The sequence below is a fragment of the Xiphias gladius genome, chromosome 23, assembly GCF_016859285.1.
Source record: "Xiphias gladius isolate SHS-SW01 ecotype Sanya breed wild chromosome 23, ASM1685928v1, whole genome shotgun sequence".
In the NCBI taxonomy this organism is placed as follows: Eukaryota; Metazoa; Chordata; class Actinopteri; order Istiophoriformes; family Xiphiidae; genus Xiphias; species Xiphias gladius.
In genome coordinates this window covers 5363140-5388719 of record NC_053422.1, presented here as the reverse complement: position 1 = coordinate 5388719, position 25580 = coordinate 5363140, and the positions used below count along the sequence as shown (strand labels likewise).

Genomic DNA, 25580 nt, shown 5'->3' with positions numbered 1-25580 from the left:
ATTGAAGCTTGCTTACAGCCTACACGGAGCATTTCTATGTAGTTGTCTACGCATAGCCCGGTGCGGTGGTGGAAGGGGTTATTCAGACTGTTTGCTCAAAAGTGGAGAATACCGCGGTTTAAAACCGCTTCATTTCCGGCCCAAGTCCTGCATTAAAATTCCCCCTCCAGCAAAAGCGCGGTGTGAACTTGAGGTATGAAAACTAATCATAATGTGGCCTAGATGATTAAGCCTATCGCTGTTGTTGCTGAGGCTTTTAATGTCGTTGGTTTGTGTTATGCCTGTTTGTCAATGGGCGTCAGGGTTTGTTTGTTTTTGTTTGTTGTTGTTGTTGTTGTTGTTTTCCCCACATTTCATCACCGCAACCGTTTCCATGGAACTTTATGCTCAGCAACTGTTTCTGCAAAGAGAAACGACGTGGGGTGAAAAAAACAAGCAAACAACAACAAACAACAACAACAACAACAACAACAACAACACCTACAAAGCGTGCAGTGATGCGACGATGCAGGTTTCCATGCAAAAATAAACCAAAACACAAAAAAATTACCCTGGTTCCATCATCGGACACCTTCACTTCCAGTCCAAGAGCTATCTGCTGACATGAGATCTGGCCTGAGTTTGCCCGCTGAGAGCCGAGAAAAACACCGGGGGGAGCCAACTGACATTTAACTTGAATTTATTGATATGTGTATCAGCCGAAATTGCCAAGCGTGGTTAAACTCCGCTTCTCCCGCAAGTTTTCCTGAAACATTTGGCAAAATTCGAGGGGCGTCCGATAATGGATGTCCAGCCGCTAAGCTGTCCGATTACGGACGCGTTTAAATTGACAGCTGAAATGACCCCCGGACCTGGGGGGGAGAGAGAAAACCGCCTCTGCAATCAAGGATGTCGGAGATTAGTGTGACGAAGCCTGTCATGCCCCCTCCCCGTTCCTGTTTTGGCTCCTCTGCTGCTATTAGGTTGAATTTCACGAGATACACCCAGAAAAAACAGGGTTCAGTGGTTGGGCAAAGGGTCCCCTTCATTTGCATAGTGAAAGAAGCCTCTTTGTGACAAAGAGTCTGAGAGCAACCGAATAAGAAAGTTAACGTGGTTCTGAAATACTTCTTTCTACCCTTTATTATTAATGTATTTGCTCCTCGGCATTCCTCTGCCTTTTCCCGTGGCCAGGACTTCAGAAATACTTGGGCTCCACCAAGGTTGGAATTCTTTCCTTTTGTTTATTAACTGCTCCATCAACAGCTTATATATATATATATATAGGAGTATGGGAGTAGGAGTCACCCTATGAGATATAGTGTAGGATGTGACCCAGTTATGATGCTAAAATGCCCATGATTCCCAGAGAGAAGGCCAAAGACATGACCTCAGTGTCCCCATAGCTACTGTACCTCCTTGGATCTATTGGAAGTCATTGTTTCAACCCAAAGAACCTATTTTGTGAGGAGGTAAACAATCAGTTATCGAGCTTGAAAATGACTTGTTCTACTGTCACACTGGTTCTGGAATCTCCCCGACGCGTTGTCCTGCATGCGACGCACTTTAAAGACCCCCTTACTTATGCTTTCAGGAGCAGTTTCGTCAGGCAGGGAGAATCGAATCGTTCAGCGGCGCACTCTTCTTAAACACGGAAACCCGGGTGCCCTCGCACGCGACAACAAATGTCTCTCAGTTACTGCGACCCAGAGAACCACCGTGTACGGCAAGACCTCCTCTGTGGTCCATGCACAGAGTCATCTCGCTCGCTTGGCACGGGGCTTGCAAAGAGCCAGAGATTCTCGAATGGCCGCAGCTCGAAGGGTCATGTCATGATCTTACGTACCCTTAAAATGCGCTTTGGTGTAGAATCACCAGGGTTCTCCATGGTTCTAGTACATTAGTATCCTACGGAACACTTGGCTGTGGTGCAGGGACCTCTCTCTGGTACGACCTTTCTACTGAGGGTCCAGGCTTTTTTCTAAAAACAAAATCAGTTACTGATTCTGTAAACAGAAATAAGTTGATTTTTCCTGTTACACAACTGTTTTTCCACGATGCCCATATGTCTATTCGCACTTTCACAACCCTGATGAGGGCACAGTAACCAAAACCTAAGGAAATAAACACGAGAGAAGCGGACTTGAACGCGGCTTCTGCCCCAACAAGTTTGCACGCTGCCGTCTGCACTCGCAGAACTGGAAATTTGCCGTAACCATCAGAATCTGAACGAGGTCCTGTTCCAGTACAAAAACCAATTCAGGGGTCTGAGAAGAACCACATGTGAGTCGGGCTTATTTGTACAGAGACAGGCCACGGGTTGTGCTTTTCAGTTGAAATGCATGTATGAAAACCAGTGTTACGCGTGGTTTTCGAGGTAATTTGATCGAAGCTGTGAGCAAAGTCTTTGAATTCTGATCAAAACAATTGAACCCGGGATAAAACTGAGACGATACACTCAAGGAAGCATCTTTAAGCAAAAATACGGATGTGTGGTCATCTCGTATGGGGCCAGGTCTTGCTCTCTGTTGTGGATGATATCACATTTTCTTAGGCTAAGTTTGTTTACAGCCTGGAACTTAAATTTAACAACTGACCCGTTTATTTAGACATGGAAACCCTTAACGTTACCTTAAAATTCAACCCAGAAAATATCAGACAAACTTCTCCTTGTAAAGATCCAGTAGATGTTGCAGAGCTACTTCAACCAGCTTGACCTGTTGTTGCAGACAAAGAGGCTTTACAGGGCACATTCATTTCCATTTTCTCTTCCAAATAATTCGATTGTTATGCTGTCAGCTCGCAGGTTTATTTCCAGCCTGTCAGGTTTATCATTTGAACGCCTGTGCCGCTTTCCCCTAAGAACTATGGGCCAAACGACTACGGACAATGTGCCTTCCCTGCAGCCTGCACATCCTCTCCTCTTGAGAGCGTTCTGGGATGGAACAAGCGTCGCCTCCCTGCTGAACCCTGTTTGCTCAGAGTGTGGAGTCGCCGGTCAACCGCGGCACGCTGCAGAACCCGGAAAGAGCCACCCTGTGGCGGCGAAACATCTTTTTTACTGAGAGTGTGGAATTGCATTATTCTGCATTTGGAGGGTTCAGTCCTTGACTCTTCGCCTGCCTCGGGGGAAAACCTGGCGCCTCCTGCCCGGATCAGACGACTCTGAAACTGAACGGAGTGGAGAGGAGGACGAGAGGGGAGGGTGCGTGTGTGTGTGTGTGTGTGTGTGTGTGGGGGGGGGGGGGGTGGGGTGAAAAACAGTGAAAAAAGAGAGGAGAAATCGTTGAAATGCAGGCTTGGGACTGGGAGAATGGAGGGATGTCATGCTGCTCCACTCTGAGCGTTTCAGGCCTCACAGGCTGCAAGTCAAACAGGTAATCTTCTAGAAATATCGATCTGTTTATTATTATTATTATTACTATTATTATTATTATTATTATTATTATTATTATTATTATTATTATTATTCAAACTTAATCTATATATTTTTTTAAAAATGGTCTTTCATCCCTAACTTTTTTTTTGTGCGAGTTCAGTCCATTTAGAAAAAATCGACACAAAAAGGTAAAATAAAACCCGTCATTTCATTACTCGACGCCAGATTTTTCTCGACTTCATCTTTTCCTCTTAAATGCAAACCGATTCATTTCACTTTTCCCAGCTGTCGGCCTCAGATAAACCTATCGATTAGACATCAGTCAGATTCCTAGCCGGGGCTTTATTGAGTAAGTTGGTGAACCTTAAAGTGAATTACAGGAACTGCTCTGCCCCTCCGGTGAACTATTTAGGTGAATCTAATTTACTTTGATAAAGACCATCTATTTTATTTACTCGGATCGCCATTTTCACCGGGGGTTTTATTGTGAGACCGTGAGGGCAGTCTGTGGAAGGGTTCGGAGATTGGGGTCGTTCATTTAGCTTCTTTTGTAGACTTGAGCTGACACTGTGACCTGCCAGTTTAGTATAGAAAATAAACTATTATTATTATTATTAGTAGTAGTAGTAGTATATTCATCCCTAAAATGAGAAGATAGGCTTTTGAATTCTTGCAGATGCGATAATGTCAGTTTTGTCTGCAATCAAGCCCTTCGTCTCTTTCTCACTCAATGCTCTTCAGCAGACATCTGCAAACGAGCCTTCACAGATTTTAACGTGCATTCTGCTTTTGTCTGCAGGAGTCACCGAAACCGACAGCTTCTTCCAGAGGCTTCACACCTGCTGCCAGACGCGCCATTTACACGGGGAAACGTTCATTATTCCTGGGTTAATCAGGAATGTCAGACTACTTCCTGCTTTGTAAATAGACTTCAGGGCTTTTTAACGAGTTTTCTTTTTTTCTTTTCTTTTCTGACTCACAAGGATGAACAATAACTTAAAATTTTTATGTCACGGGATAATGCTAATTCTTCCGTGCATATTCTGGTATAGCCTGCAATTTTAAACCCACGATTTAGCCTGACGCAACCGGTGAAAGGCAAAATGAAGATTAGTTGATCATCACAATTTTTTTTAAATTCATGTTTTCATGTCCTTTTTTTTTAAATTTTATTTAAAAAACATCTAAATTTCTCTTATAATGAACCAGCTTCTACAAATTTCTATTATAATTTCACCCAAAAAAAACCAAAAAAAACCAAAAACCTTTGGGCATTAAACTGACAATAAATAATAATAAATCTCTGCAGATCTCTAGAGATAATGGCACGTAAAAAAACACCACAGTCTGCTTATCCTCCTCTCCATCCCCGGTTCTGCAGCCTAAAACCGGGCTGCTCTGAGAGCCTGTTGTACACATGCGCCGTATTCAAGTGTAATTGGCCGTATCATTGGCTTTTGTCTTGTTTACAAAGCGGGCAACAGGAGCGGTAATTTAATTTCCTCTGCCGCATTGAAGAGCCACCAGCCGCCTGTCAGGGCCGAGCTCAGCCTCCCCAACCCCGGGCGGCGGGCAGGAGAGTGGCTCGGGGCGATTCTGGAGAGGCAGGAGGAGAGAGAGAGAGAGAGGGGGGGGGCGACATCTGCCTCAGAATAAAAGTGTCTATGAATGATAAACCCTGGGACGCGGAGGAGGCCTGACACACTCCCGTCCCCGTGCTTTGGCTGACATTAATCGATAATGTATTAGTATTTATTACAGCAATAGGGGGCCGAGAAGGCTAATCATTAATACGGGGGCAAATTGAAGAGAGGTATTACCCTTTAGTACATTTCGGTTTCACATTTCCTCATCAGCATCCTACTCTGCTCACGCATTTTCCCGGCGCTTCCATTAATTCACACTGGGAGTCCGCGTGCAATGTCTGTGCTCGGTTTTATCGTGTTTACACGTGTTCAAGTTCCGAACAGCAGCGCTCACTGTGTGTCAGTGCTCGCTGCTGCCTTCGTGTTGTTCCTGATTTTTGTAAACTGATGTTCATGTTTTGTTTTGTTCGGTATTTTCCATGATGCACTCGGTTCGGGTTTTCTCGCTGCAACGGTCTCCGTTTCGCATCGGGATCCCTCAGGTTCCAAAGACAAATAAATACTTTTTTTCTGAAATAGCTTTGGTGATTTTTTTTGTGGTTGTTACTTGGGGGGGTGATGGTCAGGGGGGCCCGAGGGGGGGGGGTCACAGGTTTCCAGCCTCTGTCGAGGGCTAAAGTGAGACTTGGACGGCTAAATGTGCTGCATCCCATTTATAGAGCCAGATCACAGCGGGGATCCTCGCCACGTCAAGGGGAATATAGGGTCTAAATTGATAGGGTGGGGGGGCATTTTTCTGAAAATGCAGGCCTTTGGGACGGTGCATTTTTATTTTTAAAATGATTTTTTTCCAAACAGAACGGAACAAAAACGAAACGCCAGTGTGATGTAGTCGAGGAAATTCCGGTCAATCCGAGGCTCTCCCAGAGAGGACAAGACGGCGAGAGAACGAGAGGCAGCCCGCTGCGGCCCGGGGCCTGATCGCAGCCCGTTTGGTAGCGGGCCACCGATTCGTGAGTCGCCAGGGGCAGGGTGGCTCCCTCCCCGCCGAGGGAGACGTGAACGTGGGCGGCGGGAGCACGGCACGGCGCGACCTGGAACTGCTGATGGATCAGACCTTCGGAAGAGTGTGACTTTGGGCTTTTTGGTTGTTGTTTCGATGGAGCTCGCCCCCCGGGAGGCTGCCGCCCCGGACACGACGGCGGATGAATGAGCGAACGAACGAGCGCATCACAATTTCGACGCCCCAAACCCGACGTCACACAAAGCACACCGCTGGACTTGAGGTCATTCAATTCCTGGGTTGAAAAAATTAAAACCCTTTTAGAGACTGGGTCCTTGTTTATGTTCCAGACAGCAAGTAATGAGCTTAGGCTTAAATTTATCTCGAACATGAAGGAAAAACAGGCTTTTGTAAATGAACTCTTTATTGGCATCGCACACACGTGAGGAAGAATGAAACATGTGCTGTTCTGTATGTGTGTGTGTGCGTGTGTGTGTGTGCGCGCGTGTGTGTGTGTGTGTGCGTGTGTGTGTGTGTGTGCTTACTAGACCAGCAGAGAGGGAGAGAGCTGGCACATTAGGCCCGAGGGCGCATCATTATTAGAGAGCCTGGCTTCCATCCCTCCCTCTCTCTCCCTTCCTCTCTCTCTTTCTCTCCCTCCCTATCTCTCAGTCTCTCTCCCTCCCTCTCTCTCCCTCTCCGTCCAATCACAGAGGCGGTCAAAGGACAAAACAGCGCGCCGGCCTTTGCGCGCCGGCTTCCGTACGGGGGAACCACAGTTCCCGCTCTCTCATTACGCCGTGATGCAGTGCAACGCCGCTCTGCAGATATTCCCACATAAATTCATTTCGCAATCCATTAAAGATGCGGCGGGTGAGATCATTTACATCACGGCGTCCCAGTGCAATACAGCGCGACGCCGGCTTTTACAACACCGCCAAATGTGCCAGGTCCCCCCCCCGGTTGGACGGCAACCTGGTAGGCATTAACTCAACATAATGTCTCGCAAATTAAAGTATTGCTGGGGCTACCACCACGGCGTCAGATAAATGTGCTCTATTAGGAGGCCCCAAGCTGTGCGCCCAACAATTGATTGCTTGTTTGTGTTTTCATATGGCGTCTGTGAACACGCAGAGTGATGGATGGGAGCCCGCCATCTCAAGTTGCTGCTAGTCGACCGCTGTTGGTGTTTTTCTTGCCTTCCTCTGACAGGAGAGTTGGTGGGTCCACACACACACACACACACACACACACACACTCAGAGAGAGAGAGAGACACCTTATATTTTCTTTATTGAGGCTGTAGCAGGGTTGAGAGGGCGAGGCGGCGCAGAGGGGGCTGATGGGAGCTGAACCCAGGCCAGAGAGGGCAGATGTGATCGCAGAGACAGTGAGGTGTTAACTGCGGCTATGTTCACACCGCGGGACTTCATGTTCACTCTTCTTATTGCGGCTTGTGTCAGATTTCACTTTTCACATCTGCAGTATTTTGGGGTGGGATCTGTTTCTAAATCCAGCGTGAGCCGACAAATATCAGAAAGACCAGGCCAAGAGTCCCATTTGTGTCTGTGTGAAACACAGTTTTAGTTGTACTGACAATTTGATCCTGTGTGACTAAATGCCGGTTGCTGTCAATCCAAAGCTATGCGGCCCTCTTTGCATCCCTGTGTCTCACTGGTTCGAAACGTTGAGACTGGCTCGGCTGAAGTGCTGCGAAAGTTGTGACAAATGTTTCTGTTGAAAGGGCTGATTGAATGGAAATAATGTCACTCCATTCCACAGGAACTTTACGGACTAATGAGAGCGACTCTCTGCGGCTTTTTCGCTGCTCGCACCAGTTACAGAACATCTGATCTGTGTTTCACTTAGAGAACTAAATGCTCTCAGCCGCAGCATCCGGAGCATATTTGAGCGGAAACTCGGCACAGTTCAATCAGCTTTATCCAAAAGAGTCTTCGATGTTGCTCTAAAGCTCTGACTGGACCAGTATAACGACCAGTGTTTTAGTTACGTGCACTGCCCACATTCAGTACCACTGCATAAAGCCATGAAACGAGGTGGAAGGTGATGGTGTCCATACCGCCTTGCAAAAGGGATGTAGCATGTTAGCATGTTAGACTTGCAGCAGTCTAGAATTTGCCCCCCATTACAGGACTACAATTACCATCTACCTTTTTATTGACATCGTGGTTGTATTCGCCACAACCGTGATACATACTATAACCGCCCAGTGAATCCCGGGTCTTAGAAAGCGAGAATGTCCAAAATGGTGGCAGTGTGCTAAAATGTGGCACTGAACGAAGCGCGGGAGTTTTGTGGAAACATCCGGTTTCAACGGTCCCGTGCAGCGATTGAGTTGTGTCCAAAACAGCCCATACGAGCTTTTCTCTGATCTGGCGCCACAGCCGGCGGGATGGCGCACCCCGCCAAGTCCGTGCCCCGGAGGATATGACCGATGTGAAAAACAATCGATGCCGTGATCCGTCACCACTGTGGCTAAGGTTTGGCTAACTCCAGGCAAGTGAAAGTACTTGTTCAAGGTTAGGAGGGAGTGCTTGTGGTTAAACCGAACCAGTGTGAGGAGGAGGTGGGATGCGAACAGCAGTCTCTCGTGTCAAAGTCAGACTCCCTGTACGCTCGGACCCTGACCTTCTTTAGGGGTTTTGCTGTGCAAGAGCAACAGCCCGCTTCCTTTTTGCAATTTGCACGACGGCAAGAGGTCGCTTGTCAGGAAAATATAAACACTGGTGGATTTCAGAATTTGAACAAAGGACCAGTACAGGGGACACTCTAAGAAAAGACCGTGAAATCAACCCTGTGACCTTTCGGTTACAGGACCGTCTCTTCTCTTACAGCCCCAGCTGATGACCAGGATCTGTGTTGTTACTTTCAGTATATGATCTCGTAATGAACACCCCTGCTCGTCCACTTAAACCATTTGGACTCACAGCTCAAACATGTAATCTGATTATGCTCGTTTTCCACTGGACCGCTCCGTCTTCAACGCTGGTTAAGAGTCAAGATAATTTAGTGAGAACATTAAGTAACGTGACCATTTCTATCAACCACAGAGATTCATTCTATACTTATGTATCTTAAAAACTAAGAAAAAAGCCTTTCATAACCTTTAATTTCCGATAATGTCTCTTAAAATGTGAGCTTCAACATGAAAGGACTCTGGATAACTTCCCCAGAAACTTTTACTTTCATCCTTAGTCAGAGCAGCTTTTTGCATATCTCATTTCGGCTCGATAATATGTTGACTGAAATTACGTCTGTGCATGTTTCCCTCCGTCTTTCTTTCAGTCTATAATGTCATGACCGTTTGTTTCCCATGATCGGATTTCTATATTGTGCATGTTATTTGTAAGTATCACTCCTTTATTTTCAAGACCTAACGTTGTGACACGCCAGAGAAGAGGTTTCTTTCTGCCCTCACCACACTCGCAGATTCGCATCAAGGTATGAAGTAAATAAAAAAACCCTGCCATTTTTTCCGGATGAAAGCAAAAGCTAAACGCAGGGAGACGAGAGCACAGCTCTAAAAACACCGTCTTCCATCAGCGTCTCCTGGTTCACCACGGTCACTACTGCAGTCAGAAGGCTGCTGCTGTGGGTCCAGTTGAGAGTGAGCTGGGTCTCCGCGAGGATATTGTTGCGTTAATTGATGTTTAGCTCGATCAGTCTCGCAGGTGCTGATTACAGGTGCAGCGGCAGAAATGATGAGAATGGCCTCCTTTTGCCCCTCGCCATTACTCTCTTCCACCAACCACACCCTCCCCTCCAACAAATACGAACGTGTACGTACAAATGTGGGGAATCTCCTGTATGACCTCCGGTATGGGATCATCATTAGAGACACAACCGCCAAAAAAGAAACAAAATCAATCCTTTTTTTTTCTTTTTTTAAATGTGTGATTTCATGCTTTTTTACTCCAGTGGAAGACGTTTCCTCTGGTAAATCGGAGGTTTTATTGTGAAAGAACTTACGCCATGAAGGTTCGTGTCAGCCTAAAATGGAGGGTAGATCCAATTTCGCAGTAGCCCTTTTCCAAACACGGCTAATCATCAGTTGCACTGGTTGTGTCCTTTGTGAAATGATGAGATATACAACATCAGAGGAAAGCGTGTTGAGAAAATGGAAAGAAAGGGATGCAGGGGATGTGCAACCGGATGCCGGTTTTCACACACACCAGTGAAGTCTGTCTCCCGCTGTAGACCGGGTGTTTTATCCTGGGGAAGTGAGCAGCCAAGAGGAGGCCTGGCTGTAACGCCAGCCAAGGCAGCTAATTACATTTTCCATCTTGACAAGAATGGAGGATCCCTTCCTATGTTATTAATCATAATGAGGGGAATATAATAAGCTACCATACATCATGCCGTTGACAGTCGTTTTTTTGCCATTTGCAAGCCCAAGCATTCTTCTTCTTTTAATGGCCGTAAACTGAATTAATGCACGCTGAGTTCAATGCCCATAATCAATTGTGGATGAGATTTCGGGCCTTTTAGCCACACCCTCCGAGATTTTGGATGGACATCAAGAACCATACTTTCCAGGAAATCACTGTAGTTGTTTATACGTGAAGTGCATGCGTCGGTGTGGGCATGTGGAGCAGTTTGTCCTGAGGAAAAAAAGGGAGTCAATATACTGTTTTGCATCGAAAGAGTCATGTTACGCAAATCTGAAAAGATGCAAACTATTCGGAAGATGCATATAGAAAATGTTCATGCTGAATTAAGGTTTTCATATGTTATTCCTACAGTATCTGCTCATAGCAAATAAGATTCAGGCATTTGTGGTTAAAGTGGCACTAATCAGGACATGTATGGCTAAAACAAACATAGAATCAAATGACATGTTTCCAATGTGAAGGCGGTTTCTTTCTAGAGCTTTTTCACCCCCCGTTAGCTCATGTTTCAGTCTTACAGCATGTTTACTTATTGTTTCAGTCTCAGCGTTCTTCCAACCAACATCGTTTCCAGCCACAGCAGGCGGCTGTACTCAGCACAAAAAAATAAAATAAAATAAAAAATAAAAGCTCTGACGAACCCAGTGTGCACTACCTCCCCGGCAACAAACTGCAGGCAGAATAGGTTAATGACTAGCTGGGGAGGACACTGGAACGTCTAGCAGCTAACGAGCCAGACACTTTTCTCAGGAGTTAACGGAGAGAAAAACAGAGCTGAAAGGAGAGTGAAAATTGGACTCGTCGGGTGGCCAGAAACAGGACTTCAGTGGGGTGATAATGTTGGGATGATAAACAACTGTTTTTTGCTAACATGTTAGCCATAGCAACTTTAGAGGGCAATTGTTTGCCAGTGCTGTGGGTCCATAGATTTAATTTTGCTTTTCTTCTTCCTCCTAGTGGTCAAAAGGTCAATGCATCTTCTGTGTATAAATGAACGCCAGGTAAGGCACTTGGCTACATTCTCAGTCAGCTTTGGCCTATGAGGGATAGGATACGTCTGTGCAATGCTCAGGATTTGTTTGCTCACGTTGCCAGGCCACTGTCAGTCCAATCTGCGATCAAGTAAAAATCAAAATCAGATGACCAAAAAAAAGTGTGTTTTTCTTCCCTAACTTTAAAGGGGTGGTTTGGTATTTTTGGGAAGTTCGCTTATTCAATTTCTTGCAGGGACTTAGACGAGAAAGGTTGGTACCAGATTCATGTGTCTGCGGGAAATATGTGGCTGGAGCTAGCAGCTGCTTGGCCTACCCTTATAGCCTTTTTACACCAAAATTAGTGTGTATATGTGGGGTTTTTAAACACGCCAAAAGACGTGATGGAATCCTTTCCCACTGCCAGTACGTGAGTTGAGTGGCTACGTAACGGCGGTTACTTTTTTATGTCTTTTACTTTTACAGTCTCTTCAAACTGAACGCATGCCGCGTTGCATACCAAGAATAAAATCGCCGTTGCACATTGTTTCCATAGGCTGTAAAAAAAAAAAAAAAAAAAATAGCAAATGTTCCTGGCTATTTACGCGCCAACACCCCGAACTTCGGCGTGCATCATAGCATCGGGCCAGAAGAGGGGCCGAGGTTAACGCGTCCCGGGTGTCACGTTTCCGTCACTGCCCGTCTGAGCCGGAGCCGATAAATACCTTGGACTGCTGCGGAGTCATCTGACCAGGCCATGAATGCCGATTGTACCCTTCCCCTCTGACGCCAAAAGCCAGAGGGACATTACTGGGTTTTTTTGTTCAGTGTGAAAGGGGCTTTAGAGAGACTGGAAACGGGGGGAAACAGCTAACCGGTCTGTGTCCCAAGAGTAGCAAAATGTTCAACTCTCAGCAAGAAAGTGAACAAGAATGCTTCCCAGAATGTCCAACCAGTCCTTTAACTTTAATTGTCACTTACTTAGTCATGCATATTTGATTTTTATAGAGAAATAGTAAAGGTTTGAAGCCTAGTTTTCAGGAACTTTCAACTGTGGTCAATGCAACCACAGTATAGTTAAGAAGAATACGTGGAAAGATTGTCATTGAATATAGAAAAATCCAAGTTGCATGGTATCCATCTCCCGGATCTCCCTCCGCTCACTTTTGCCTGCACTGTGTGAGTACGTCCTGCGCTGGTTTGAAACTTAGCAGGTAAGGTTCAGATATCTGTGTGCATGCATGCGGGGTTGCGGACTTGCGCCTGCACATTTGTCTTACATGTGACGTTGAAGGCGACCGCCTAGTGCAGGCAGCAAACCATATTTCCTCTTTTGTTGTCAACCCCGACACTTCGGAATCAACTAGGGGAAGCCGATTCTAGCACTGTGTTTAATAACGGCGCGAAGAATGAAAAGATCCTGAAGCTGGCCCTGCCTCCTCAACGGCTATCTGGAGAGAGAAAGCACTGCAATCTAATTTATCGTGACTGATCTCACGGCCCTCGGGCTTCTCTTTCGAAAAGAAAAAAAAAAATCCCAGAAACGAACAAATAAGAAATAAAGGCATTTCTCCTCTTAATCCTCCTCACCTCAAGGGTGAAAGACACAGGTTAAAGACTTCACAGCCGCATACAAGCAAGATAAGGTCCAAGTCAGTCTGGTCAGTATTTCGATAACTTCATCAATCCTGGAAAATGCAATCAGATACAGTCCAACTCTAAGCTGCTGTTGCCCTCTGGGAGGCTGAGAGAGACATTCATTTTAGTGAGGAGGGCACACAATCTCCCTTTTGTAATTAAGAGTACCCAAATAAACTGTGTGTGTTACCCCTGAAGTGGAACAGTTAGAAACAAATAAAAGGCTAATGAAGAAATGATTGCTCTTTTACAGGAAGAGGGAAGAGAAGGAATCTTAAGGCAGTGAGCTGCTCGAATGCAGTCGTCCAAACCGGGTTGGCTGAAATACGTCGAAAACAGTCGAGGACGTGTGTGTGTGTGTGTGTGTGTGTGTGTGACTTTGTCCTATTGAAGACCCTGTTAAACTAAAATTAGACGACGACCATACATCTGTGTGTGTGTGTGGGGGGGATTTGCATTGCACTGTATTGCAAAGTGGGTCAAGAAGGAAACTTTCATGCTTAAAAGTAAGTAGTTTAAATGTTGAAGCAAATGACAAAGCTGTAGTTTTTCTGTTGCGGACGGTTTAAATATTATCGCGTTTACACAAGATTCAAGATTCAACTTAATATTTCGTTCCCTCACCGACATAGTTGGAATCTGCTCTGGATACCTCGCAAAAAAACCCCCAAAACCTCAGCACATGGCAACACGGTAAATACACTGAGACATAAAACGAGTAGCAAAACAGCCAGAGTCAACACCGTATATCTGACGTAGTAACTTAGTGACTTTACAGATAAAATTCCAGCTGTGAAACTTCACGTATTTTACATGTATACGTGATTACTTTAGGAAATCTAACGCCGTGATACGTTTAACTACCCGACAAGTCGTAAGGTACTTGAATTATCTCCACCTCAATCAGCTACATTGAAATTCTGTTTACACATAAAAATATAACAGTGACGTGACTGATAACTTTGTATTACCACCACGAACCTACTGCGGAATGATATTTTAATGATATGTAGTATAGTATATGTAGTAGTTTCCCTCTCGCGAAAACTTATGTCTGTTGTTACATGACATTAGTACAAAGTTCAGTGCCTGGAACATTAGTTTTTGTTCACGTTCTATTTCATTTTACCATAAATATTCTGCCCGGCTCTATTGCAGCGCTACTAGTCATATTTTGCTGATTAATGATTAATGCTTCTCTACCTAAATTTAAATTCTGAATGCGGGACTGACCGTTAGTATTCAGGACTATTTCACTATTCCACTTTTTCAAGGATCTGAATTCCTCTTCCACCACTGCCTGTATCTGCCCACGGGGTCGGAGCCGAGAATCTCTCGAACGCGTTAAGCGTCCACAGGCTTCCCATAATTAAAATGTTTCTCAGTGTCTCTGTTACCCCATATTTCTTTAAGTGGGGGCCTTTTGTTTCGTGTTTACTTTTCCTGGCAGATAACTGACGGCAGATCAAGACGCCGGGCCATTTGTGATGAAAGGTTTTGACTGGAGAGATGAAAGTTTGCGAATTCCAAAGCACAACTACGTCTCCGGTTACAAAGCGAGGTCAATCCACTTGCAGTGACTAGGTTTTAGTGGTGAGGGCGCCGTGGGTGGAGGAAAAACACACAGCCACGGCAGACTTGTCAGCTATTTCGAGATTTCAGCTGTCGAGCCACGTCTCCCAATTTAAAGATCCATATTTTTAGGGGAGGTCCTGAGAAGAAGATGAAATGTATTAATGTGTCATCAAAAAGGTGATCGCCCGTGGAAAGTGCGGCACATACCGCAGCGCAGGGCTGTTGCAGAGGCTTGTTGGGGCCATCGGTGTGTTAGCACTCATCTGAAATGCGATCTTCCACATCTGCGTCTTTCGACCATGGCCAAATTCCTCGCTACTGTAACTAAAGGGATTGTTTTGTTCCTTCCACTCGCCTCTGACTGTCCACCCATAAAAGTGTCAAGATTGAACTATCTGGATTAAGAGTGAGTGAAGCGGCTGCCATTTTCAACAGCCTGTGTGAAACGTCTCTGTCGTCTGCAGCACGGCCTTCCAGCAGGAGGAAAATGCATTAGTCCCAATGGGTCGTAGTCCTCCGGAAACCAGATATGCTGCTTTTATTAAGAAGGACACAAGTTAATTTATGTCAGAGCTTAAAAAAAGCCTGCTGCTGCTTCTTATTTTAATGATGAAGCAGGTGTTGTGGGGTTTAAACTCCGAACAACAACTGCCTCTCACGCTTGTTGTGTCTGAATCGAAATGTTTTAATTTCCGAAGATTATTAGCGGTTTGTAAAGTTAATATCAGTCAAAGTAAGTCTGTTTTAGCGGAAGAAACCCTGAGGATTTTATAGAAAAACAAGTACAGGAACACGTAGGCACAGGTTTTCGCCGCGTACGAGAGTTACTTAAGAGGTTGGGAGAAGGAGAGCATACACAAACATTGCACAGCAGCGGAGTAGGAGTGCGACACTGTTGAACTCTGCACGGCGTGTCCGAGCACGCAGAGGGCCTCGGCTAATATCGATGCATTCCCATGTGCTATTGTCTTGCCCGAGCAGAAGCCTAGAGATCGCAGCTTGAGGAAAACAGCGGCCTAACGTCCCCACCCGACCCCACCCCTCGACACACCACCCGCGATCGGCACACTGACTCATGGAGTGAACACTTCAACTAAGGCAGAAAAGAGGCGCCTGGACAGCGTCTCGTGCCCGGATCCGCTGGACCCTCCGGCCACTCGAAACGTTTTGTCGCCACGCTGTCCAGGCCGTGCCATTTTCATTCCAGTGCAGCCGCTCGGCTCTTCCACCTGTCATCTGCCCCTCCGAGATCCCCGCGGCCGGCCCGCTGACAGCCTCCCGAGCGCCGGGGGAGAAGTGCACTGCCGCAGCCTCCGTGTTGTCATCACGCTCCCCCTGCTGATGGAGTGCTCGTTGCTCCCGTAAAGCTTTCTCTAGGTTACAGCAGGGCACAGACTTTCCGCGGAATATCAATGATAGTTAAAGCTTGGGCCCCGGATGTCAGCGAGAGGTGACAGAACAAGAAATTAGAGGCTTAATGGGCAGAAATAATACGGTCTGGAGCACTGCAACAACTCCTCTGCTTTTTTTTTTTTTTGGTTAATTTTTATTTCAACCTAATGCATGTAATTTATGTATTTTAGTTGGAAAGTCAGGAATAAAATGTGTAAAAACGTGTTAAGGCCATTTACAAGTACTTTAAATACTGTTCTGTGCAGTTCTCTGGTACTTGCACTCTTTTATTTTTTCCTTTTTTTATTTTACCTTCACTTTTATTTTTTATTCTTCTGTTTTACAGTTTTTCAATTATTTAATTTTCTAATAATCTACACTAAATTCTACAATAAATTTCAGGGGCAAATATTAGATCCATTTACTCCATTTCAGTTATCTGACAGCTCTAGTTACTAGTTTTTGTGCAGAATTATGTTTTACCTACAGAACCTACAGTATAATTAGCCTTTAAAATATGATTTATTGTCATAGATTAAATAGTGGTAGATACAGTAGTTAAAATTAGTCCCACTTCAGTCAACTCCAGCAGTACAGTATTACCAACCCAAATATATGTTATACAATAATACACCACAGGGGGCAGGTTTTATTCTGCATAACTTCAATGTAGGAACATTTCACTGACAGTAGTTCTGTACTTTTACTTTAGTGAGATGGTGAATGCACAAGTTTAACTAGGTACGGGACATTTTTACAATGTGCTTTTACTTAAGTAAACGATTTCAGGACTGAAAAAACACCCCAAAACAGAACGGCAAAGTTAGCGTCCATGTCATGGACATTGTGTTTAAAAATTCCACGGTGCAACGCTTTGCCTTTCCTAGACGTGGGAATAACCGCAACGTAGCAGCGCAGTGTCTGAAGCCTCAAACGAGAGTAACCCGCTGGGTGTTCACCATAGAGAACAGTGAATGAGTAAACAAGTGAATGATTTCTGTGTCTCTGTGAGAAACAATTAAGACATGTTCAAGCAAAAATGTACTAATCTCAAACGTTATTCTTCTGATGTGTCTATACGTAAGGAAAAATGTAACCTGGTTTGCGTGGAAGTGTCCAAAATAATATTTAATACATAATTTTTTTCAATTCTTGGCTTATAAAAACACCCCAGGAGGATTTTTTTTTTTTTTTTTTTTGGTAACATATCCCAGGATTTCCTAGCTAGGTCTTGTGGGCGCTATGACCACTCCTACGCCGCTGGACACAGTCTCAAATTTCAATTTGTTCCTTGCTGCGTTCTCACGCGCCCGTCCTTGATGCTGTAATTACGTCTGGGCAATAGGGTCCACGGTATAACAATTGGTAGGAATTGGGCGAATTCAGGCTGACGTGAATGCAGTGCTGTCACGTGATCACATGATAGGGCCAACCAAGCGGGACACCCAGCTGGGTGCAATTTTTATAGAAAAATATTGCCTAGTTAAAGTAGTACAACAGCGAAATTGACCTTTAGTAATGAAGAAACTGCATTACATGGCGGTTTTATGCCAAATGTTCCATGTAGGAATAATTAGAAATAGAATAAGCAAAAAATTAATGTCTGTCTCTCTGCAGGTGACAGTAAATTGTCTTTGCCATGGTTCCTCGGTGAAAACCCAGCGAATAAAAGAAGAACAATTACACACGGAACAACTACATAAGACATCTGTTTAATCTCTCACGAGATCAGCGCGCAGCATGTAAACCCGCAGGGGTCAAGCATAAATTCAAGAATCTCATAAGAGTATATTCGAGACTTCGAGAACAGGACAAGATTTGCAGTCATTAATGTTTGCCTCGATCAACAGGGAAATAAGTTTGACCCACTGCAGTTTTGTTACTTTTATAGCGCCTTGATACAGATCTCTTGGTTTTCAAAGGATGTCTCCTTCACAGCGTGTGAGAACCCCCTTAGCCACCATCCCTGAACAGGTGATATATGGAGTTCAAAGCATTGATGTCAGCCCATAATACTCCCACGACAAAGCTGGGTGTGTTTGGAGAAACACAAATGCTACCACCATGGCTCTGCTTTCAATAAAGCCTGCCCAGATTCATTCATTCATCCGCCTATGTCTGGTCTTCTGCTTGAGTTGCTTCGCCCTCACCTTGACGGATGCTGAGGGGAGATCAGGTTAATGGCCATTAACCGTAGCGATGGTACTACTGATGAAACCTTTGATCGTCCTAGATAAGGCAGGGGACGGTTGCTCCGGCTCCCCCTCGTAACCGACAATTTAACAGCGGCGTTATATAATGAAGGGAGGTGTCAAATCTGTTTTTCACAGTCTCACGAAACTCTGATGGATTAGGAAGCAGTGACGTGTGTTTCTAACGTGTTCACTGGGCGGAAAGATTAGCTGATGGTGATAAAAAACCTTATTCAAGTTTTAAGGCTAAAATCAAACCGGAGCTGATCCGCATGAAGTGACGGAAACATAAGTTAGTGTTAAATTATTCTCTTATCTTCAAATACATGTCATCTAATGCTACTTCAGTGTGTCATTTCGTCACTTTAGTCAACAACAACCTATCCAAGGATGTTACGAGTGCGTTTTCATAGTGGTCACAGTACATAATCTCACATGAAAGTTTGGTAACTACGAAACCTCTTGGATGGGATTCATTTGGAAACAGATAAAAGTCTTCAGACAACTTTTCTTACGACATAGCCACAGCTGTTTCTGTTTCAGGTCTATGGAGCGAGGAAACAAAAAACAAAAAACAATAATCCAGTTCAATTCAATAACTTTACTCGTCCCCAGTGGCGCATGAATTGTATATGTAGCAGAGCTCAGGCACGCACATCTCAATAAAACACAATGAAATAATTACACAATAACGGGAACACCTAACAAAGGACATCCTTGAAATGTACTTTGTTGAATAAACACCTCTGTTAGTTGTCTAGTTTCAAGAAAACTGTATTCATTTATACGTCTATAAAGTACATAGACACGTTAACATGCATCATATATATAGTAAAAACAAAAATTATTTGGCTGATTATTTTGGTCCTTTTTTGTTAGATTGTTTTAGTTTTCAAAATGAGGGTTAAGTGCCAGAAAGTTTAGAATCAGCAGGTCCTCCAGCCTGAACAACCATGTAGGTCGTCTGTCTCCGCCGTCTGATATGACCCCCTAGGAGCTCCGTCGTCATGGTTACAACAATAAACACGCGGTTCAGGTTGTGTAGCGCTCACGGTCGAAAGAAACAACCTTGATCGGTTTCCCGCAGGAAAAAAAACAACAACCAGCGGTCTCCTGCGTGGAAGTCCTGTGTTTTGTTGACCCATCCCTCCACCCCAGCCTGCTCCTGATGCGGACTTTGTCGATCTTTATGCTACGTCACCTGACTTCCTCCTTGGCTCCCGTTATAATTACTACGCCAGCTACAGGTTGCCTAACAATAAACTACGGGTCATAACAAGCTGCTGATTTATGGCCTTGTGTTTTGTTTTTTGTCTTTTTACAGGAGGACAATCTAATTGGGATTACGGCTTTGAATGTCTGTCTAGTTTATATGAGAATCTGTACATATTTATAATTTTTTTTTACATGTTTAACAAACAGTGTTGAAGTGTAGACTAACTGGTAGTTAAAGTAAATTTACATAAATAAGTGATCTAATGGTCTCCCCTCTTAACAGTTGTTTATACTCCAGTTTGGCTAATCTGAAGAATCTGGATAAGGGGAAAAGCAATACTTAGGAAGGAAGTACCCTTATGGGACGATCAGGCCAAGCAGCCAGCATCCTCCAGCTCTCACATCTCCAGCCGCTGCAGATCTAAAAACTGAGAGGCGATAGGGGCCAGAGGAAGGCATGTTGAATTGCACGTTTGACTTATGACTCGTCCTAATCCGGCAATCTACAGCATGAATGATGGCGGTTAATGGGGTGTGGACGGTAGTTTCTCACTAAGTGCCATCATTCATACATTTCAAGCCTCAGTGGCTTCAACTGTCAGAAATGAAATGCTTAATTGAAAAATGCTCCACAGTCTGGAGCAACACGGGGATGAATCCACAGGGTTCTTCAAGTATTCGAAGTCCTGTTCAAAAAGTAAGCACGCATAGAGAATTGATATTGTATTTTCTATATCTCAGCTGTCGCTGTCTAAAATATGCAGCGTCAGTTAAAAAGTTTGTCGTTCTCACTTTAGCTGAATGAAAGAATGAGTAATTGTCAGTCCTCAGCACAGAGGGCAGTGCAAAATGCATTAAAGTGACAAAAAACAAGAGAGTAGTTCAAGTGCCTAAATCCACACTCAGCAAAAGTATTAGGAAGACACCAATCACAGGGAATTATATTTATGGAAAGAAACCAATAATATCACTGGTATTTCCCAACACAGTTTTCACCTCTTACTTATAATGGCTCGGCCTTTTTTTGAATCACTTGAATTTTCGAACGGTCATCCATGGGTGACCTGTGGCCCGTATTTGACACAACTGCTGAGGTGCAGGAACACCAACAAAAATCAAGTTTGGAGAAGGGAGGGCTCCACACACGAGTGTTAATTACGTCAACGAAACTTTAAACCGAATAGACACATGAAAAATGTGATTCACAACTGAAGTACTAGGAAACACCACAAATACAACATGTAAAAAAAAACAACAACTTTGTTTTTGTCTCATTTATATATTCTTTTAAAAAAATTCATTACTTTCTCTGGCAAAACAAGTATGTATTTCCCATTCGTTTGCCCAGCAGCAACAGTAGGTAAGGTTCACTCAAACTTGTATGATGCATAACCAAATTCTCAAAACAAGATAAGTAAAAGCCGCAGGCTCCTCCCTCAGTTGACTCCCCGCTCCCATCACTCAGCACCCCACCTCCACTAATTGAAACAACAGCCAACTAACTTTTTTGTCAATGTCAGCAACAAGAGCACCAAACCAACTGCATCCAATCAGTGTAATTCGCATTGGGCTGTGGTGGCGGACTCACGCTGATAGTGCCCTCTCGTTTTAAAATGAACTCTGAATCTCTGCCCTTCCTCCTTTTACTACTCCACTCTCCTCCTTCCGAGACCGAAGAGCTCTGCTACTCAAGAGAGGTGCTGCAAGAAATGTCGACCGGCAACCCATGCCGCCATCTTCTTCTCCTTCCTACGTGATTATTAACATTTAAACAAGGGTGATAATTAGATGGCGTGTTGGAAAGTTTATTTACTGCCAAAGAAATCCCTTGATTATCTTGGAGTTTTATTGAAAAAAAGCTGGTATGACAACATGAAGTAAAGCACTAGTTGATTCCACATAATGTCAAAGATTAAATTAGAATTTTTCAAAGGACACAAGGAAATTAGGTTACATCTCGTCAGACTGCATCTCTGTCATTTTCACAGATATTGAAAATGAATCTATCCTATCTTGGATAGGTTGCATATTCGTAGCATACGCCTCATTTTTTGCAGTGTGTTTGATGCCATACAGTTGCTGCCTAAGCAGACAGATCCTCTAATGAACCAGTGGGTATCAGCAGATGTGGGTCTATAACCTAATTTCCCCCCTCAGCTATAGAGCAGATCCTATGGCGTGTAAGTGGTCTTGATGGATGAGCACTACCGCTCATCATACCCCCACCACCATCAGCACCAACCCCCAGCATCCAGCACCTTTCAACTCTGTCTCCACCATCCCAGAATAACCATGTAGCTGCAAATTTTAAATGCTTTCTTACCATTTTTTAAAGCGTATCATACATGATCTTTGCAAGGCCTAGAAATATGTGGAAACCTCAGCTTGTTTGATGTCAAAACACATTGGTTATTCTTTTTTTTTTTTTTCCTTGATGAAAAAACAACCTATTTCATGCAGGCACATTATTCAAGATTCAAGACTGCTCAGTTTCATTACACTTGTAGAAGGGAGGAGAAAAATAGTGTTAACTGCAACTTTGTAATAATAAGCCCCTATTTAAACAAGGAGGCCCTCAACTGTCAACCTACACTTCAATGCTTAAAACATCGGAGCATCATCATCGTCATCAGATCCATTGACAAGTGAGCAAACTCTATGTCAAAGCTCCAGAAAAAGCTAGTAGGTGGACCTTGAGTTGAGATTCCTCAAGGTAAGGTCAAGAATCAATTTTGACAAACAATCCTAAAAATGCTATGGATGAACGCATAACAGCTTCTGAGCTCACGTCTCAACGGATCCTTCTCCTGGATAACCGTGCAAACTCTATACTCTGACAAAAAGTGTGTGACATGCCCAGGAAAACCCAGGGAAAAGCTAGTAAGAGGACCTTGAGTTGAGATTGCTTTGACAAATCAGAGCATCTGCGTAGTGAACATCACAGTAGCTGCAGCGCATACGTGGAGCGTTTAGCAGCTGAAGAGCCAAATATTTCCCTCATGAGCTGGTGGAGACCAAAACAAAGCTAAAAGTAGAGTGAGTATTGAACTTAAATGTATCAGGTGGCCAGAAACACGGTTCAAAATAAATGGTAATGTTGCTCTGTAATTGCTGGATGTGTAAATAGGGTGACTGTTAGTTAACACATCACCATATCAGCTTTGTAAGGTGATAAAATGTCTGTGCTGCGTTTGCAGCCTGTTGCATTGCACCCAAGGGGCCAAAAAATCAGTTGATGTAGGTTTAACCGTGTTTCATTTTCAATTTCCATTGCACTTTAGCATGACGGCCTGCAGTGTGAGCATAACCTGAGAGGCAGAGAGGGGTAGAGAGACCACCTAAACACACAAGCCCAGGCACACAAATCCAAACCGACAGACGTATACGCTTAACACACAAAAACCCAAACACACACACGTATAGCATCTTCTCAACATATCCTCTGTCCCTCTCAAGGGCAGGGAGCTGTGGTTGCTGCTGGAGGGCCGAGGGGACCATGTGGCGAGGCGTCCATATGGGGTAATCTGAGTAAACGCAGGGTAAGGCCACTGTGTGTCGGCGCACTCTGTTGACTGTTTCAACAGACTTGTTTTCCCAAAGCAAAAAAAAAAAAAAAAAAGGTACACTAAGAGGGTTGCCTTAAGTCACGGCCCAGTTCACGGCGCTATCTCACTGCAGGAACCTGATCCCTCTCACTTAAAGACTGCAGCTTCCCTCAGCTGCACCGTTTAAACCTGCTCCCCTGGTATAGATTTTAACCTTAACTTTAAATAAAGAAAAACAAACTTTGTTTAAAGTGGGAATGAAGTTGACCAATTTGCACAAATGTCTTTATAAAAATCAATTTCTGTTGTAAGCTTATGTAACGTGTCTAAATGTCATTTGGGCTGTCTGCTCTTTTATTTTTCCCTCCCTTCAATTCACCTGCGAATGCAGTCGCAATCAAAAATGCTAATTACCCAAGTGGCGCGATCAACATTAGAATAATTACGCCATTAGAATACAAGCAAGCTACAATGAATTTGGGATGGTAAACCAGTGTAAAACATGTGCTGTTTATTTGATTAACATCAAGGCACAAAGATGGCTCCCCCACCGACAAAACAGATGATTGATGGAGACAGGAAAAAAAATGTCTGTAGTGCGAAGGAGACCAGAGCAGAGGCTTGATTCCTTTAGTGTGAAGCAACAGAGTTCCAACCTAATGAATTTGCCACCTTCCCTCTGTCTGGTGTTCTTCTTTCCTGTACTCCTCACGCCTCATTTGGCTCCCAAATTTATATACATATTTTTTTATCTGAGCAATCCAGAGACATCACTGAAAGTGTCTAAGCTCAGTTCCCATTATTGTGTTTCTGCTGCAGTGCACAAGTTGTAAACAAAACACAGACTCAGCTAGGAGCAGGTAGAGTCAGCATCATACATATTAAAGGTTTGGTCTTCACCGCTGTCGTCTCTGAAGCAGTCACAGTGATTCTAAGTTACTAATGGTGTTAATTCTTGCTAACCAACAGCAGCACGAGCTGTGTAACTAGCATTAGCCAGACAGTGGCTGTCGAGCATGGTAGCTAACGATAAAATATCAGCGTTATTCACGATAGTCATCCAAATTTGCTACAAATATTAACAGGATTTCATCAGAATCTGCCAAAGAATTACTGTGCATTTCCATCCACGAATGTTATTTGAATTTTAGGAGATGGCTCGTTAAGAGAAACAGCCGGTGGCTCTGATGCTCAAGTCGGACGCCAATAAACCATTGTAGAAGAAGAGAGCGCAATTTTCAAAGTGGAAATAGTCATAAACACAGGTTTGACCACCATTTTAAGATTTCTGTCAGTGCCTTTAACTTGTGAGCTGACTCAGTAAAGAGGCAGACCTTCATCGGTTTTACCTGTACACATTGATTTTTGTTGTCATAAACTTTTAGTTTTCAAATTTTGCAGCCTTAATACATACAATTAAAAATAAATCCAAAAGAGTTGATGTCTTGTCAAAATATAGTTTCACGTGAGTAACACATTTTTAATAAAAAGTGACACAGAACTTTCTAAGGTAACGTTACGCGGAAGGTTTCAGCAAACACTGAGTTTCAGTGAAGGAAAAAACAGAAATTTACCTCTGACTTACAAAATTAATGAGTAGCCTGCTTCTCAGTTGTTTGCAAAAGAAGGTAAAAGAATTGATTTCCAATTGAATGAGACCTGGGCTGAGTCACTCAGATTATCGTCAATATTTAAGTGAGTGGTGAATAAGTGGTATTTAAGGACTGTTTTGCTGACGTTTTGACCTTAAGTGTCTCACTTTGGAGATTAGTAAGAGATCGTTTTGGGGGGAAGCCGGGTCAATATTGAGACACAGACGAGTCAATTAATGCCGTAAAGTGTCTTTTCTCCTCTTTCTCTGTTCTTCCTGAGTGACAGACTGAACTCTAAATACCATCTGCCAAAACGTCTCCCTAAACTTGACCCCGCCGCCCCGAGGGGTTGGCTGACCCCTGCCGCCGGACCATCCAGAACGCACAGGCCTGGACGTGAGTCGGCCCGGAGAATCATAACCCCCATTCAGCTCCGTCAAAGTAAAAGCAGCAGGGATACAGCGGGTGAAGGGGGAAGACATTGACAGCCCATAAATCTGCCAGAGAGGTCCACAAGTGCTCTGTCTTTGCTGCTCTTTAAGATGACGGACATGAGGGCTAGACAGCATGTTACCCAGAATGCATTCCACACAGGCGTCTGAGTAAGGTGCACTTTCACTGACTCACAGAAGGCACCGTCGATTATGCAGGATCTGCTTTTCATCTTTTCTCACAGTTTGAGCCGATGTCTGAGACGCCCAGAGGCTGCAGACCAGCTTTTAATTATACGGAGAAATGTTTTCTTTTTCTTTATTTAAAACAGGAAAATAATTCATTGTCTCCTCAATATTGTTTTAGAAAGAGAGGGAAGACAGGATACTCATTAAATGTAGAAATATTTGCATTTTTTTCTCCTCTGAGGGATCTGTGGGGCAGCGGTTTTTATATAAACATTAATATAAAATTCTTTTTATTACTTGTGTTGATGCGGGTTAAGATGCATTTCACACAAAATCTTTGTTTATTGTGTTTTCCCTCATGAAGTTTGATTAAAGTTTGAATAAACATTAAGTTTCTAGTGCCAAAAAGAGGAACACAGTTGCTGTACAAACCACATATCACAAAATGTCTTCCCGGAAATAAGAAATAACGATATTTACGGGAC

General features: G+C 43.9%; 1 long non-coding RNA gene across 1 annotated transcript; it reads left to right on the top strand.

Moving 5' to 3' along the window:
- The first annotated feature begins 6719 nt into the window (after positions 1-6719).
- LOC120785480 lies at positions 6720-16042 on the top strand. The gene is made up of 3 exons (XR_005706609.1): positions 6720-6925; positions 7082-7167; positions 14415-16042. It is a non-coding gene; the product is annotated as an uncharacterized LOC120785480 (long non-coding RNA).
- Positions 16043-25580: the final 9538 nt, after the last annotated feature.